The sequence below is a fragment of the Perognathus longimembris genome, chromosome 18, assembly GCF_023159225.1.
Source record: "Perognathus longimembris pacificus isolate PPM17 chromosome 18, ASM2315922v1, whole genome shotgun sequence".
Lineage (NCBI taxonomy): Eukaryota > Metazoa > Chordata > Mammalia > Rodentia > Heteromyidae > Perognathus > Perognathus longimembris.
In genome coordinates, this window is record NC_063178.1 from 53,057,552 (window position 1) to 53,074,165 (window position 16,614).

The window sequence follows — 16,614 nt, forward strand, 5'->3', positions numbered from 1 at the left end:
AAGGCAATGGGACTTCTGGGCACTGCCATCTTCCCTCATTTAAATGCTCACTCCCAGGGTGAGCCTGGCAGGTGATAGACAACCCTGTGAGCCAATGGGAGGGCCTGGGCACCACCATCTTGCTCATTTAAACTTCCAAACCTCCCTTTCCTCCATCCCCTTTTTCCCGGGTGCGGTGGGTCAGGACTTGGTCCTTGATGGACAGCTTCCTCAGCCAGTGAGAGGGCCTGGGGGCACCTCCATCTCTCTCCTTCTTTCCTCCCCATGTCTTCTGGTGCAGGGCCTGATGGTCACCGCTGAGCGCCAATGGGAGGCCCCAGCACTGCCATATTGCTCATTTCAACTTCCAGCCCTCCTCTTCGTACTTCCCCCATGTCTTCTGGGGTGGGGGAGGAGGCAGGGCCTGGGCCTGTGACTGACTGCCTTCTCAGCCAGGGAGAGGGCCCCAGGACGCAGGAGGAAAGATGGAAGTGTGTGGAGATCCCCAAGGTACCCCTCCTCATTTTGCCTCCTTGCTTTCCTCTTTGTTCATCTTTTCCCCCTCCATTTTCACTAATTAATCATGAATTGGAGGTGGAAAAGGTGATGACGATTTTTTCCCCAGGATTTGGCCATTTCTGGCGGGGATTCTGCTCATGCTCTGGGTTGATGGATTATGGCCATCAGGGGCCAGGCACAATGGGAACGGATTTGATCACGTGGTGGGGGTTGTGTGGTGGGCCAGGAAGGGGAAGGGGCTGCAGCAGGACTTCTGGGTCAGGGGTCAGCACACAGCTGCTCGCCCTGGTCGGACGGAGGTCAGCTCTAGGAGCTGTGGAGGGGGGTGCTGCCGCACCCCGGGGCCCCAGCACAGGCATAGGGAGGAAGGGAAGCAACCACACAAGTTCCAGGGGTTGAAGACTGGGGTGACCAAGTGGAGCTTCCAGACACTTCCACCTGCAGGGTGGGAGGAGGGAGCTGGGAATGCTTCCATCCATTCTTCCACCCATCTATCCAGCCTCCCTCCTACCCATCCATCCATCTATCCATTCATTCATCCACCTGTCCTTCCACCCATCCATCCATACAACATCTACCCACCCACGCACCCATCCTTCTACCCATCCATCCATCCATTTATCCATTCATCCATCCATTTACCCTTTCATTCATCCACCCATCCATCCTTCCACCTAGCCATCCTTCCACCCACCCATCCATCCACCCACCGACCCACCCATCCATCTACCACCTATCCATTCATTCAGCTTTCCATCTATCCATCCACCCCTCAACCGACCCACCCATCCATGCTTCCATCCATCCAACAACCCACCCTTCCATTCATCCACCCATCCATTCATCCACCCACCCATCCATTCACCCATCCACCCACCCACCCATCTATCCATTCATTCATCCACCCATCCATACCTGTCCCTCCACCCATTCCTCCATCCACCCATTCATCACTCATCTTTCTTTTTGGGTGCCAGCTCACCTATGAAATCCCTTCCACATTCCCTCTTTGTGTCGGGTTGCCCGTCTCCTCTCACACCCCCACCCCGAACCCCTTCGCCCTCACCTGCCCCTGGGTGCCCCAGGGTTCACCTGAGGGTGCAGTTGCCATAGCAGCTGAGATCCCCGATGTCCAGGTCGTTGGCCAGGATGAGCAGGATGTTGGGTCTGGAGGCGGGGTGGCCTGGTGCTCCCCACAGGCAGGGAGGAGGAGGAGGAGGAAGAGCAGGCCCAAAGTGGGCGCCCTGCTGGTGCAAATGGAGATGGAGGAGAAGGAAGAGATTAGTTCAATGAGGGCCAATGGGCCTTCCATGGACCTTCCTTAAGGGCATGTGAAGGTCAGCCAGGAAGCTGGGGTTGGGAGGAGGATCCCTATATACTATAGATATTATATATTATTATTCACTATAATTACATATTATTATTTATACAATTGTATTATATAGTATTATATAATTAACAGTTATATGTATTTTATGTATATCTGTTATATAGATTATTATTAATAAATTATATATCAACATATATACAATGAATACAATTATATGTATGATTCTATATATTATATGTCATTGTTAATGTAATTACACATGTATATTTAAATACTATGATTATATATTACATATATGATTAATATAGCTATATATTATTAATATAATTATATATAACTGTACATTATTAATAAAATTATATATAACTATATATTGTTAATATGATTATACTAGTTTTTATATGTAAATATTATATATTATTAATACAATTATATGTAACTATATATTTTAATATAATAGTTATTAAAACTATAAATTATATGTTATTATTGTAATTATATACTAATTATATGATGCATATGTTATATAATATTAATATAGTTGTATATTGTTATTAATATTATTATATATTATGTTATATACTACTAATATAGTTATATTTACTTTATACATAACTGTATTATACATATCAGTACAATAATATATAACTACATGTAATTAATATAGCTATGTATTATTAATATAATTATATATAACTATACACTATTAATACAATTATACATAACTATATATGTTAGTATAATTATACTTATTTTTATCCATAACTATTATATATTACAAGTACAATTATATGTAACTATTTTATTTATTAATATAATTATTAAAACTATAAATTATATGTTATTATTGTAATTATATACTATCATTATATAATGCATATGTTATGTATTATTATAGTTGTATATTGTTTTATATTTTTATATATTATATTGTATATTACTAATATAGTTATATTTATTTTTATATATAACTGTATTATACATATTAGTACAATTATATATAACTATATGTGATGAATACAATTACTTATGACTACAAACATTATTAATACAATTGTAGATTATATATAACTGTCTATATGATATCTGTAATTATTAATATAACTGCACTTACAGAATTACAAGCCACACCTGTCATTTCCATAACTTTGTTATTCTATATCCTATAATATGTAATATGATATACAAATATATATAGTAATAAATCACATATCATAATTGTATTATCTATCATATTTGTATTATATATAATATCTGTATTATACATCATGTCTGTGTTGTATATACTGGATTAACATTGGTGTATATTTTCTATCACATTTATATAATGTTCTATGTGATATTACATGTGATAACATGGGTTTGCATTTTATAGTATGTAGTGTATTATTACAAAATACATATCATGTTATCTATTACACATTATATAAAGTTACAGGATGCTACATTTATATTTACAAATTATGTATTACAATGTAGAGTATATATTATATTACATTTATAGGCTATATATTGCACAGCATGATATTATAAATTACATAATATACATTACCCAATGCATTATATATTACATTATATGCATTTATATTATATAATATATAAGATGTTATAGCAAATTACATGTTATATTATTTGTTGTATTATTCCACATTTATATTATATAATTAGGAAGTATATATTATAATACACATAGCCTTATGTATTATATGATATTATGTCACATTTGTCTATTATATTATATAATATATAATATACCATATATTATGTTAAATATTATTGCATGTTAGATATTACATTAAGCATTATACATTATGTCATATCAAATTTATAGTATATAGGATATAGTAGATTATTCCATATTCCATATTATATATTATCACCAGGTATCTATTATATTATGTGTGATATATTACATTACGTTACAATTACATTATATAATTTTATATTATAAATTATTACATGTTATCTAATATATTATGCATGAATATTATATTATATCACAATTACATTATATAATTTTTATATGATATATTGTCACACGTTATCTATTATATTACGTTTGATATGTGACATTACATCCCATTTCTATGATATGTGGACTGGATTGACCTTGTATCACGCAGGGAACTATGGGAGAATCCATCACCCATAGATTGTGACATACTCACCTGGGCCCTGAGGTAGAGTCTGCTGGGGGCGTGGCTTAGGTGGTGGGCAGGGCCAGACTCCCCACATGGACCAATCAGAAGTGACTTGCAGCACTGGGTGGAAGGAGCCCGGCCTAATCCCACGCTGACCATTCAGAGGTGACCTGGAACAAAAGGGTGGGACCAGGGGGCTTGTGCTAAGGACAGTCAGGCTGTGGGCCAATGGGAAGTGACAGACACGCCTAGAGGTGGGGCTGGCCCTTGTGTGAACCAATCAGTAAAGAACGAGGTGCTCACTGGAAGTGACAGCAGGGGGAGAGCTGCTTGTTAGATTCACTGGGAAGCAGGGAGGAGATACCAGGGGGAGTGGCCAACCTTGGGGGATGTAATGAAGCCCATTGCCTGGATACCAAGTGAAAGTGACAGTCATTGGTGCATGACTAAGCCTTTTGCCTGGATACTGTGCGAAGTGGCAGTCATTGGGGGGGGGTGGGGGGAGGCGGAACATAGCCTGTCTCCTGGATACCAAGCAGAAGAGGCCTACACTGGTGACCCTGACTGGGGACGTGTTGCCTGGAGACTCACAAGAGTGACATGGCTGGGAACAGGACAAGTTCCATATCCTAGATACCCACCAGAAGCGGCCTGCCTGGGGCATTATATTATATATAATGACAATGGATCAATCCTAATATTTAATGTGATCTACATCATATAGTCATATAATGTATAAACTACAGAACATAGAATATGTCCTATAATATTATATATAAGATAGTATACTATACTATTATTATATCGCATAATGTTATTATGTCGCATAATGTTATTATGTAATGTAATGATATTATATAGAATATAATAGTACAATATATTATATTATGACGTATAATAGGATATATCACTGTAATATATGTAATATGATACATTATTATACATACTAGTACTATATAATATATGATGTATAATAGAATATATTATTGTAATATTATACATGATGTGATACATTATTATACATTGTATCATATTGTATTATTTAATAGTATATATCATATTAATTATTCTGCAATACTACATTAATATCACATACATAATACAATACTATCATATGCTATTATAGAATTATCATATATCACATAATGTACTCTTATTACATTCCACATCATTTTTCTGTATAATTGTGTGTCAAAGAATAGTATAATAAAATTTCATGTTATATTATATGCAACATTAATTAATAACAGTACAGAATGCACATTATACACTGTGTGATAGTATTACTACATTCTTTTACGTACCATAATAAATGAGTAACTTATCAATGTGCATGTATCCATGAATGATTGTAGAAGACAGTCATAGAACCCACTATAATGTCATCTCATAATACATTATATTATGTAATAATATATAACATATTATATAATATATATTATGTACATATATATTATGCATATATTACATATATAGTATATGTGTGTATATATGATTACACCAAAATACAGACCTTTATGAATGATGTTCCCCAGGCCCTGGAAAGTTTTGTGAGGAAAGCAGAATAAATAAAAGGAAAGAAAAGAAAAGAAGCACTATTCATTTCTTTATATTTTCATTTATTTATTTATTATTTAATTTTAACGAGACGGGGAGACCATTTTCCTCTGGTCTCATGGTCCGCTTGGAAAGAGCAATAGATAAAATAATAATATTTAATAATGATAATGATAAAATAATAATCAAGAATGATAATAATCAAGAAAGATAATAATGATTATGATAACAAATAATAATATCTGCCTCAAAAGTTTGGAACGTGACTTGTAGAAGGTTCCTGGCTGTTTTTAATTTTTATTTATTTCATTATTAGTATTATCAATTTTTATTTCATTTTATTTTATTATTATTATCTATTTTATCATTATTATTCCATTATTGATTTTAGTCTTATTTATTTCATTATTGTCATTTTTATTCTTATTTATTTCATTATTATCATTTTTATTCGTTTTATTTTTATTATTAATTTGATTGTTTTACCTTCCCTCAGCGTGCCCCCTCCCCGCTGCAGGATGTGCAGGTGGTTGCCATGGTGATGGAGGGGTGGGGAATCCCAGTTCCCTTTGGCAGTTGTCAGTCAATAGCATCCTGCTTAGCAGAGCTGGAGGCTGCTGAGGACATCTGGGTCCCATCACGTTGCCAGGCAATGCCTCCCAGGGAGCCATTGGGTGAGACAGCTAAGTGGTCCCAGCACTGGGGACCACGCAGGACTCTGCAGTCGGGGAGCAGCCAGAAGACTGAGGAGGAAGACAGGGAGGATGGGGAGGAGGAGGCAGCAGAGGAAGAGGTTGGGAAGGAGGAGGAGGAGAATGGGAAGGATGGGGAAGAGGAGGAAGTTGGGGAGGAGGATGGGAGGATGAGGAGGAGAAGGAGGATGGGGAGGCCTGGGAAGATAGGGTGGATATGGAGGAAGAGGAAGAGGACGGGCTGGAGGAGGAGGATAAGGATGGGGAGGAGGTGGAGGATGAGGAGGAGAATGGGGAGGAAGAGGAAGATAAGGAGGAGGGGGATGGAGAGAAGGATGGGGAGAAGTAGGAGGAGTATGGGGAGGAGGAGGAGGAAGAGGAGAAGGAATAGTAGAAGGAGGACAGGGAGGAGAAGGAGGAAGACAGGGAAGAGGAGGATGGGGATGACAGGGAAGAGGATGAGGAGATGAGGGAGTAGGAGGATGAGGACGAGGACAGGGAGGATGGAGATGTGGCAGCCAGGCAGAGCAGGAAGAATATCTGGCCTTCATGGATGAGGATGGAATGGGGTGCATCCTGAGGGAATTCCGGGGTGACCCCCACAACAAGAGATGTCTGGGTTGATGGGGTGCATCCTGCAGAAAATCTCAGGGTGACCCGCAGTAGGGATGCCCATTGTGGGGTGCATCTTGTGGGGAATCCGAGGGTGACCCCCAGAGCCAGGGACGCCTGAGTCGATGGGGTGCATTCTGCGGGAAATCTCCGGGTGTCTCGCAGCAGGGATGGCTGGGTTGATGGGTGCATCCTACGGGAAATCTCTGGGTGTCTTGCAGCAGGGATGCCAGGGTTGATGGGGTGTATCTTGTGGGGAAACCCATGGTGACCACTGGCAGGGAAATCTTGCAGGAAATCTCTGGTGTCTTGCAACAGGGATGCACACTGTGGGGTGCATGTTGTGGGGAATCCCAGGGTGACCCCAAGAACCAGGGATTCCCGGAGGCATGGCATCCAGCACCCACACCCTGACTGGCCTGTGTGCCACCCTGGCCAGGTTGCAGGCCAGGAACACCGCCCCAGCCTCCTTGCCAGCCTGCAGGTCCTGAAGCTCCAGACTGTCATCCATGCGCACCCACACCCGGCGTCCCCGGTACCTGGTACCCGGCGGGCAGCACCAGCTGCCCCGGCAGCAGCCACAGGACGCAGGAAGGGGGCCACCCGACCGTTGGGCAGCGCAGCAACAGGCTGCAGCCCTTGCCCTGCGGGGCCTGGGCCTCCACCACCAGGGCCATCTCCATCCCTCCATGGCCCTGGGCCATGTCCATCACCACCATGCTGGTCTCACCAAGGGCCTGGGCCTTATCCATGACCCCCATGTTGGTCTCTCCATGGCCCTGGGCCTTCTCTACCACCACCATGTTGGTCTTTCCATGGGCCTGGGCCTTCTCCATCACTACCATGTTGGTCTCTCCATGTGCCTGGACCTTGTCCGTGACCACCATGGTGGCCTCAATCCCTCCATCCAGGATACGGGGAGGCACCAGCAGCACCTGGACATCCACCATGGCACGCCTTTCCCTGGCCACCAGGCAGGTGTAGCAGCCACCATTGGTACGCTGGACGCGGAGGATGGGCAGACGGCTGTCAGGGTGGATGGAGTACTTGGAGGAGGACGGGGAGGATGGGGAGGGCATAGGGTGGCAGGTCAGCATCAGACAGGTGATGGGGGATGGGAATAGAGAGGAGGAGGACAAGGGGGAGGTAGAGGAGGATGAGCAGAGTAAGGGGCAGCGCAGGGTGTTGGGGTCACTGTAGGGGATGTTGACGGTGGTAGAGGGATGGGGGGAAGGAGGAGGAGAGGAGGAAGATAAAGGATGATGATGATGATGATGATGAAGATGAGGAGGATGAAGGAAAGAAGATATGATGGAGAAGATGATGATGAAGGAACTGATGAAGGAAATGATGATGATGATGAAGGAAATGATGATGATTGTGATGAAGAAAATGATGAAGAAATGATGATAGTGATGATGATGATGAAGGAAATGATGATGATGATGATGGTGATGATGATGAAGGAAATGATGATGATGACAATGATGAAGAAGATGATGACGATGAAGGAAATGATGATGACGATGATCACGACGATGGTGATGAAGGAAATGATGATGAAGGAAAGGATGTTGAGGACAGATATGAAGACAGTGATGATGAAGATGGTGGTGATGAAGAAGATGATGAAGACTACGATGGTGATGAAGAAGATGATGATGATGGTTGAGACGATAATGAAGAGGATGAAGATAGTGATGATGAGGAGGAGGAGGAAGACGATGAAGATGATGGTGATTATGATGAAGATGATGGTGATGATGATGATGATGATGATGATGATGATGGTGAAGATGGTGGGGATGATGGAGAGGAAGAGGAGGAGCACATGCAGCTCTTCCCACCCAGCCCAGTTGTATGCCTGTCAGGCATACTCACTGGCCTCCCCATACCCCACACCCATCACCACCAATGTCCCTTTGGGCATCATGGCAGCCCTGGACCCCAGACTCCTGACCCACACCCTGGGGGCCACCCAGGTACCGTCGGGGAGACGCCAGGACACCTCGGGGATCAGGAGGCTGCTTGCCACACAGTCCACGCGGAGGCCACTGGGGGCCACACGGAGGGGGAGAGGTGGATGGTGATGAGGAGGGTGAGAAGGAGGAAGGTGGTGGGGGTGCAGGGGGTCAGGGTGGCAGGTCCTGGGAGCCGCCATGGCCACATCCACCCACAGCACCTTGTAGTCATCGCCCACAGCCTTTTGGGTCATGCACAGGTAGTCGTCGGCATCCTGTGCACCTTGCACACCACCAGACTGCCATTGTGGAAGGCATGGATGTGGCCATAGGGGTTGAGAGGGGGAGGGAGGGCACGACGGTCAGATGAATGGATGGATGGGTGGGTGGAGGGGTGAATGGGTGGGTGGGTGGGTGGATGGATGGGTGGATGGTGGATGGATGGGTCGGTGAGTGGATGGGTGGATGGATGGTTGGGTGGGTGGATGGATGGTTGGGTGGGTGGATGGATGTGTGGGTGGTTTGATGGATGGATGGGTGGGTGGATGGGTTGATGGTTGGGTGGATGTTTGGGTGGGTGGGTGGATGGATAGTTAGATCATGGATGGGTGGGTGGATGGATGGTTGGAGAGATGAATCGGTGGATGAGTGGGGGGTTGAGTGGTTAGGTGGTTGGGTGGGTGGATGGGTGGGTGGGTGGATGGGTCAATGGATGGGTGCGTCATTGGATGGGTGGGAGGGTGGATGGACACATCCCTCCATTTCTGCCACCCCACGCCACTTCTCATCTCCGCACCTTCCCTCCAGAATGCATTTGTCTGGCATTCTTCACATCACCCCTGGCATTGGGTCCCCCCACGCATGGCAGTACAGCCTCAGGTTTGCCCCGTGTGTCACCCACATATGTGCCATGTGCCTGGCCTGCACCCTGGGCTGTTCCGCGTGGTGCTGGGTCCTGCCATCCACTGTGACCATCCTGTGGGCCACGCCCATGGTGTTGGCAGCCACACACTCATATTGCCCCTCATCGTTCATGGAAGCCACCGCACAGACAGCGTGCGATTGGGGAAGACGAGGATGTCCCCAGCTATTGACATCTGGGAGCACTCAGGTGGGATCTGTTGGTCAGGACCCACTGGATGATCGCTCATAGGGCCACGGCCCATGTGGAGCAATGGATGTTCAGACCCAGCCCTGCCGTGGCTGCCACTGTCTCTGCCCTGGCTTTGTGGATCACGGGTGGCAGTCAGGTGACCCGCAGCCAGTCCTCCAGCCCCATGCTGGCCTGTGCCACTCACCAGTAGACCCCACGGTCCTCGGGGGTGACCAGCATGATGCTCAAGCTGTGGTTGACATGCAGTCAGAAGCGCCTGCTGGCCAGCGGGGCCCAGTGCCACATGCAGCTGTTCAGAATCATCCACCACACAGGGACAAGGGGGGATGGGATGCACCGGGATACGCGGTGCTCCAACATGACCATCTCCACTGCTGCCACCGTTACCTCACACCATGGCCATGCAGGGCCAGAGATGGCAGCCCTGTTGGGGTCTGTGATGCCCACGGCCTCCACGGCATTCATGGTGGTGTCTATGTCGTCCACAGCATCCCTAGTGTCCACGGAATCATCTGTGACACTTACTGTGTCGATCGTGGTGACCACGCTTCCTGGGCATCGTCTGTGACTCATACGGTAACTATAGTCATGTCTAAGGTGTCCACAGTGTTACCTGTGACACCCACAGCTTCCAGGAGGCCCATGGTGGTGTTCACAGCACATCTGGCATCCTCGGCATCATCTGTGACTCCTACGTTGTCCTTCGTGGCCTCCATGTTGTGTGAGGTGACGTCCACAGTCACATCTGTGACACCTATGGTGTCCAAAGAATCCATAGTGGTGTCTATGGTGTCCTTGGCATCATCTGTGACTCCTATAGCATCCATGGTCATGTCTAAGGTGTCCATCGTTTTTACTAAGGTGTCCATGGCATTTAATTCCAAAAACTATACCAGAAATTTCACTGACAAAACAATCTCAGAGAGCCATACTTCCATAACCCTATTTTATTTTTTCAATTATTGTGACCTACTACGTTATTCTTCCTCCTTTAAAAAGTCTCCATAATTAGTTGCTGTCATTTATCACTGTTGGTTTATCCATGAGGGTTATTTACACATCCAAACTTATACTTTCCCTTGTAACACTTGTTCTTCTCATTCTCTCCCTTCCTACTTTCCTCTACTTACCCCTCTGTCTTCCTTTCCATCTCCTCCCATTCTCTTCTTTTCCTTTGTTACATTTTTCCTCTCTTTGTTTCTATTTTCCTTCTTTTTTTATATAGAAGAGGATGATGTCGCCAAGCTGAATTGGATTCATGGTCTGTCTGCCTTTTTGTTCTGAATGGCAGGGCTACAGGAGTATATGACCATGACTGCTGTGGCCATTATCTTTTATCATAGAGTGCTCTCTCTATTCCCTAAAATCTTCACACAGATTACACTGTTTCACATCCTAGATGTCTCTTAGACTATTTTCTGAATTTCCTTTCTTTTCTGTCCCATTCAGGACCCCATATATTTGGGGCATTGCCAGCCAGTGCCAGGCATACCCAACACTGCCCAAGACCATGGGCACAGACCCATTCAGGCACTGGATATGACAGAGCATAGGTGAGGTGTAGATTGTTCCCACAATTCAGGACTGCAAGTCATTAGCTGAGCAGGTCGCTTTAACAGAAAGTACTCTAAAAGGAAGTCCCAGGTCAAAACTGCACCAATTCTGCCTCATTTTTCAGATGTGGACAGATCTAGTCTGTGCATCTAATGAAAAGAAAGGGACAGAAATGAAGTATCACTTCTGATATGAAGTTATAAATGGCTGTTACTCTCACTGTGACATCTCTCTATATCTCTATCTCTCTTTCACACTTTGCTCCTGGTGAAACAACTGCATGTGTGAGCAGTCTATGGAAAAGGCCCCATGACAAGGAGATGCAGCTTCCAGATGATGGCTGGGGGACATGAGATGGGAAGCAGTCAAGCCTGGTGATGACCATGGCCCTAACAGAAAATTTCAGTTGTCTCCTGAGCTCCTTACTCACCACCCCCTCTCAAGCTTCTCCTGGACTTCTAACCCCTAGAAACTGAATGAGAAGAGATGCTTGGTGTTCAACAGTATTTGCTACACAGGCAAGACACTGAAATGGTGAGAAATATAAAACAGAGGTCATGTGAGTCACCCTTTCTACATCAAAGACTCATGGCCTACAGTTCAGTTGTAGTCTATAGATTATTAAATTCACTGTCTAGTTCCCAAATATGTGGGGCCTTGTTACTGAACTTACTTGCACCTCAGTTTACACTTAGGTATATACAATATGTATTTTATTAATTGTCAGTTTTGATGTGACAGTTTACGTTCAAGTATATTCATCTGCAAAAAGGCTTCAATAGTCCTTGGGGCAATGGCTATAGCTATTAAATTATATGAGGAACACTTGAATTTTTAAAAATCAAGTGGACATCCCATAGTTGTCAGAGAGGCTGATGAAATCTGCACAGTCAGAGCTAAGATGCTTTTTGTTGACTTGTGTATTTCTGAAAGAGAATCTGGACCCTGTAGCTCTTGACATTAAGGTGGGCAATTCTGCCATCCAGCAGACTTTGAATCAACTTCAATTCAAAGCCTTCTGTAATTCAGTGAATCCTATTTAAAATGACAAGGGAAGCCTGGAGGTGAGGGCTCTTGCCTGCAAGCCCAGCTACTCAGGAATCTGAGGTATGATCAGATCCTGGTTCACAGCTAACCCTACCTCCAATTAACTATGAGAACACTGGATGTTGAGCTGTGGCTCAAAGTGATAGAGAGCTAGCCCCATGACAACAAAAGACAATGGCCATGATTACATAATTGATTAAAACACAAAACAGAGAAATACAATCCAGATCAGAATGATAGTTCAATTGACATTCGTGTTGTCAAATATCACAGAGGATTGAGGAAAATCTTATAAGTTTAAACTCATTGGCTGTTACAACTGAAAACAGCATGAGATGAAACCTTCCACCTTCTTTTTCTCTTTGCAGCTCCCGGCTGTTAGCACTTGCCTTAAGGCTCTTCTGGACATGATGACTTGAACTCACATCACCTGAATGTCCTTCAAGCAGGATATTGCCTTTCATAACAGAAAAGATAAAAGGAACATAATTCCAAGTTGTGCACACATCTTCCATTTAACCATTTGAGTGTAGAAGGAAGATGGACAGTTACCCATCAATTGTCTGAGAAACCCACATTCTGTACCACTTTTTCCCAATCCTCCATCCATCAGTATTTTTCTTAGAGCCATCTGTGTGCCTGCCTTCAGTGATTTGTGAAACACACACTTACCTGGAAGAGCGCTTTGTGGAGTGCTACTGTAATTTCACTGACTTCTCTGACCAGTGGGGGACTTAGCCTCAGAACAGTTATTCTGATGACTTATTAGTAATCTAAGAGGCTTATGTGTAAACATCTCCATTAAAGTCTCCTGTGTTTGTTGGCTAAAGGAAGCCACTTTGTCATGGGACTCTCCCCCCCTGTATTGAGCATCCCAGGGGAGACTTGTTTTCCCAGCTGCTCCAGGGAAAGCTTTTTACAGTAAATAGGGAAGCCAATGGTCAAAGATAATTAGTATTGAGGAAATAGTAGCTAGGTGATAGAGTTTTGCCTTGACTGGTTTGATCCTTTGTAGTAGTGACACCCTTAGTTGTAGGGACTTCCTTTGTAAGTAGTGACATCCCCAACTTTGGTACTGATATGGATATCATTCTATATTAATTTTACTCTAGAAGTTTTTTGTTTTGTTTTGTTTTGGTCTTTTTGGCCAGTCCTGGGCCTTGGACTCAGGGCCTGAGCACTGTCCCTGGCTTCTTCTTGCTCAAGGCTAGCACTCTGCCACCTGAGCCACAGCGCCCCCTCTGGCCATTTTCTATATATGTGGTGCTGGGGAATCGAACCGAGAGGTTCATGTGTAGGAGGCAAGAACTCTTGCCACTAGGCCATACTACCAGTCCTCTAGAAGTTTTGAATTGATTTCTAACCCTATATAAATCCTGGCCCTCCTAAAACGAAGTGTGCATTGGTCCACTCGCCTCTGCGTCCCATGTGTCCTGACTTTTGGCTGCAGTTACCCAGATATATATATATATATATCTAATATATATATGTATATATATACATATATACACATATATATACATATATACATATATAATATATACATACATATATACATATATAGGTATATATATATACATATATGTATTTAAGAAATAAAATAAAACATGAAAAATATCGCATGTGAAAACATATGAAAGCACAAAATATAAAATATAATCTGTATGGAATCTATGAAAATTAATATATGTGAACATATTGTGTCCTCAAAACCTGGAGCAGGTTACAATGCAATGCATGTGGAGTCGATAAAACACGATGAACCATATAACATATGTGAAAGCCTATGGAATGGAACATATGTGAGTATATATAAAATATAAGTATAAAACATAAAATGTATAATTATAAAATATAAATATATAGGGATAAATTATAAATATAAATATAAAATGTATAAATATGAAATACAATTATATAAATATAAAATATAAATATGTATAAAATAGAAGTATATATAAATATAAAATATAAGTATATATAAATATTACTATAAAATATAAGTATATATAAATATATGTAAATATAAAGCACAAGGTATATAAAATGTTAAAATATAGACGTACTAATATATTTTATCAAATTTTATATTTGTATACAGGATATTTTTATATATTCTGCCTATATTTAGTGATGGGATGGGGTCCGGACTCAGTTTCCCCAGCTGTGTGTCGGGGGGAGGACTTAGCAATCAGTACCTTCCCAGGCAGATGGACAAGCAGCCAGGCAGACCCCATAGATAGGCAGACAGACAGACAGACACATACACATCGACAGGAAGATGGACAGACAGAGGTGTCGCACTAGGCCTGTCTACCCATCCGTCCGTCCGTCCATCTGTCCTCCACCTCTGTGTCTGTCTGCCTGACTGTCTGTCTGTCTTTGTGTCTGTCTGTGTCTACCTGCCTGTCTGTCTCTGTGTGTCAACCTGTGAGTCTGTCTCCTTGCCCATCTCTCTGTCCGTCTCTGTGTCTGTTTGTCTCTGTCTCCCTATCTATCTGCCTGTCTACCTGTCCGTCTGCGTCCACTTGTCTGTATTACAGTGTATCTGTCTGTCTATTATCTGTTTACCTGTCTGTCTGCCCTGTCTGTGAGTCTGTCTGTCTGATCTCCTTGTCTGTCTCTGTGTCTGTTTTCCAATGTATGTGTCTGGCTCTGCGTCTGTCTCCCTGTCTGTCTGTCTCCTCATCTGTCGGTCTCTGTGTCCATCTGTCTATATGTGTCTGACTTTCTGTTGCTATGTGTCTGTGTGTCTCTGGGCCTCCTCTCTACTCCTGTCTGTGTGTCTGTCTTCCAATGTATTTGTCTGTCTGCCTTGAGTCTGTCTCATTGTCTGTCTTCCTGTCTATGCCTGTGTCTGTCTGTCTGCGTCTGTGTCTATCTGTGTCTGTGTCCAATGTATATGCCTCCCTGTCTGTCTCTTCGCCTGTCTATGTGTCTGTGTGTCTGTCTGTGTGTTTATCTGTCTGTCTCTGTGTCTCCCTGTCTATCTGTCAGCCTGTCTATCTGTCCGTCTGCATCCACTTGTCTGTCTTCCAGTATACCTGTCTGTCTGTTATCTGTGTACCTGTCTGTCTGCCCTGTCTGTCTCTGTGTCTGTCTTCCAATGTATGTACCTGTCTGTGCATCTGTCTCCCTGTCTGCCTGTCTGTCTCTGTGCCTGTCTTTGTCTACCTGTGAGTTTGTCTCCTTGTCTGTTTGTCTTCCTGTCTATACCTGTGTCTCTGTGTCTGTCTTTTTGTCGTCTAATGTATGTGTCTGTCTCCTCATCTGTCTGTCTGTATCCGTCTGTCTATGTGTGTCTGTGAGTCTGTTGCTGTGTCTGTGTGTCTCTGGGCCTCCTCTCTACACCTACCTGTCTGTGTGTCTGTCTTCCAATGAATGTGTCTGTCTGTCTGCCTGTCAGACTCTCTCCTTGTCTGTCTTCCTGTCTATGCCTGTGTCTGTCTGTCTGAGTCTGTGTCTTTCTGTCTGTGTCTGTGTTCCAATGTATGTGTCTGTCTGTCTCCTTGCCTATCTATGTGTCTGTCTATCTGTGTGTTGGCCTGCCTGCCTGTCCCTCAGCCTGTCTGCCTCAATGTCTCTGGGCCTCCTCTCTGCATCTGCCTGTCTGTGAGTCTCGGTCTCTGTGTCTGTCTGTCCACCTATGTCTGTCTCTGTCTGTTTGTGTCTACCTGGGAGTCTGTCTTTCTGTCTCCTCATCTGTCTGTCTTCTGGTCTATGCCTGTGTCTGTGTGTCTTTCTTCCAATGTATGTGTCTATCTTTTCTGTCTGCCTGTGTCTCCCTGTCAGTCTGTCTCTGTCTCCCTGTCTGTCTGTCTCTGTCTCCTTGTCTATCTCTGTCTTCCAATATATGTGTCTGCCTGTCTGTCTTTCTGTGTCTGTATCTTTCAGTATGTCTGTCTGTCTCTGTGTGTCTGTCTGTCTCCTTGTCTGTCTTTCAATGTATGTGTCTGTCTGTGTCTGTGTGTCTCTGTGTCTGTCTTAAAATGTGTGTGTGTGTCTGTATTTCTGTGTGTCTGTCTACCTCTGAGTCTGTCTTCTTGTCTATCTATCTGTCCCTGTATCTGTCTGTGTGCCTCTGGGCCTCCTCTCTGCACCTGCCTGT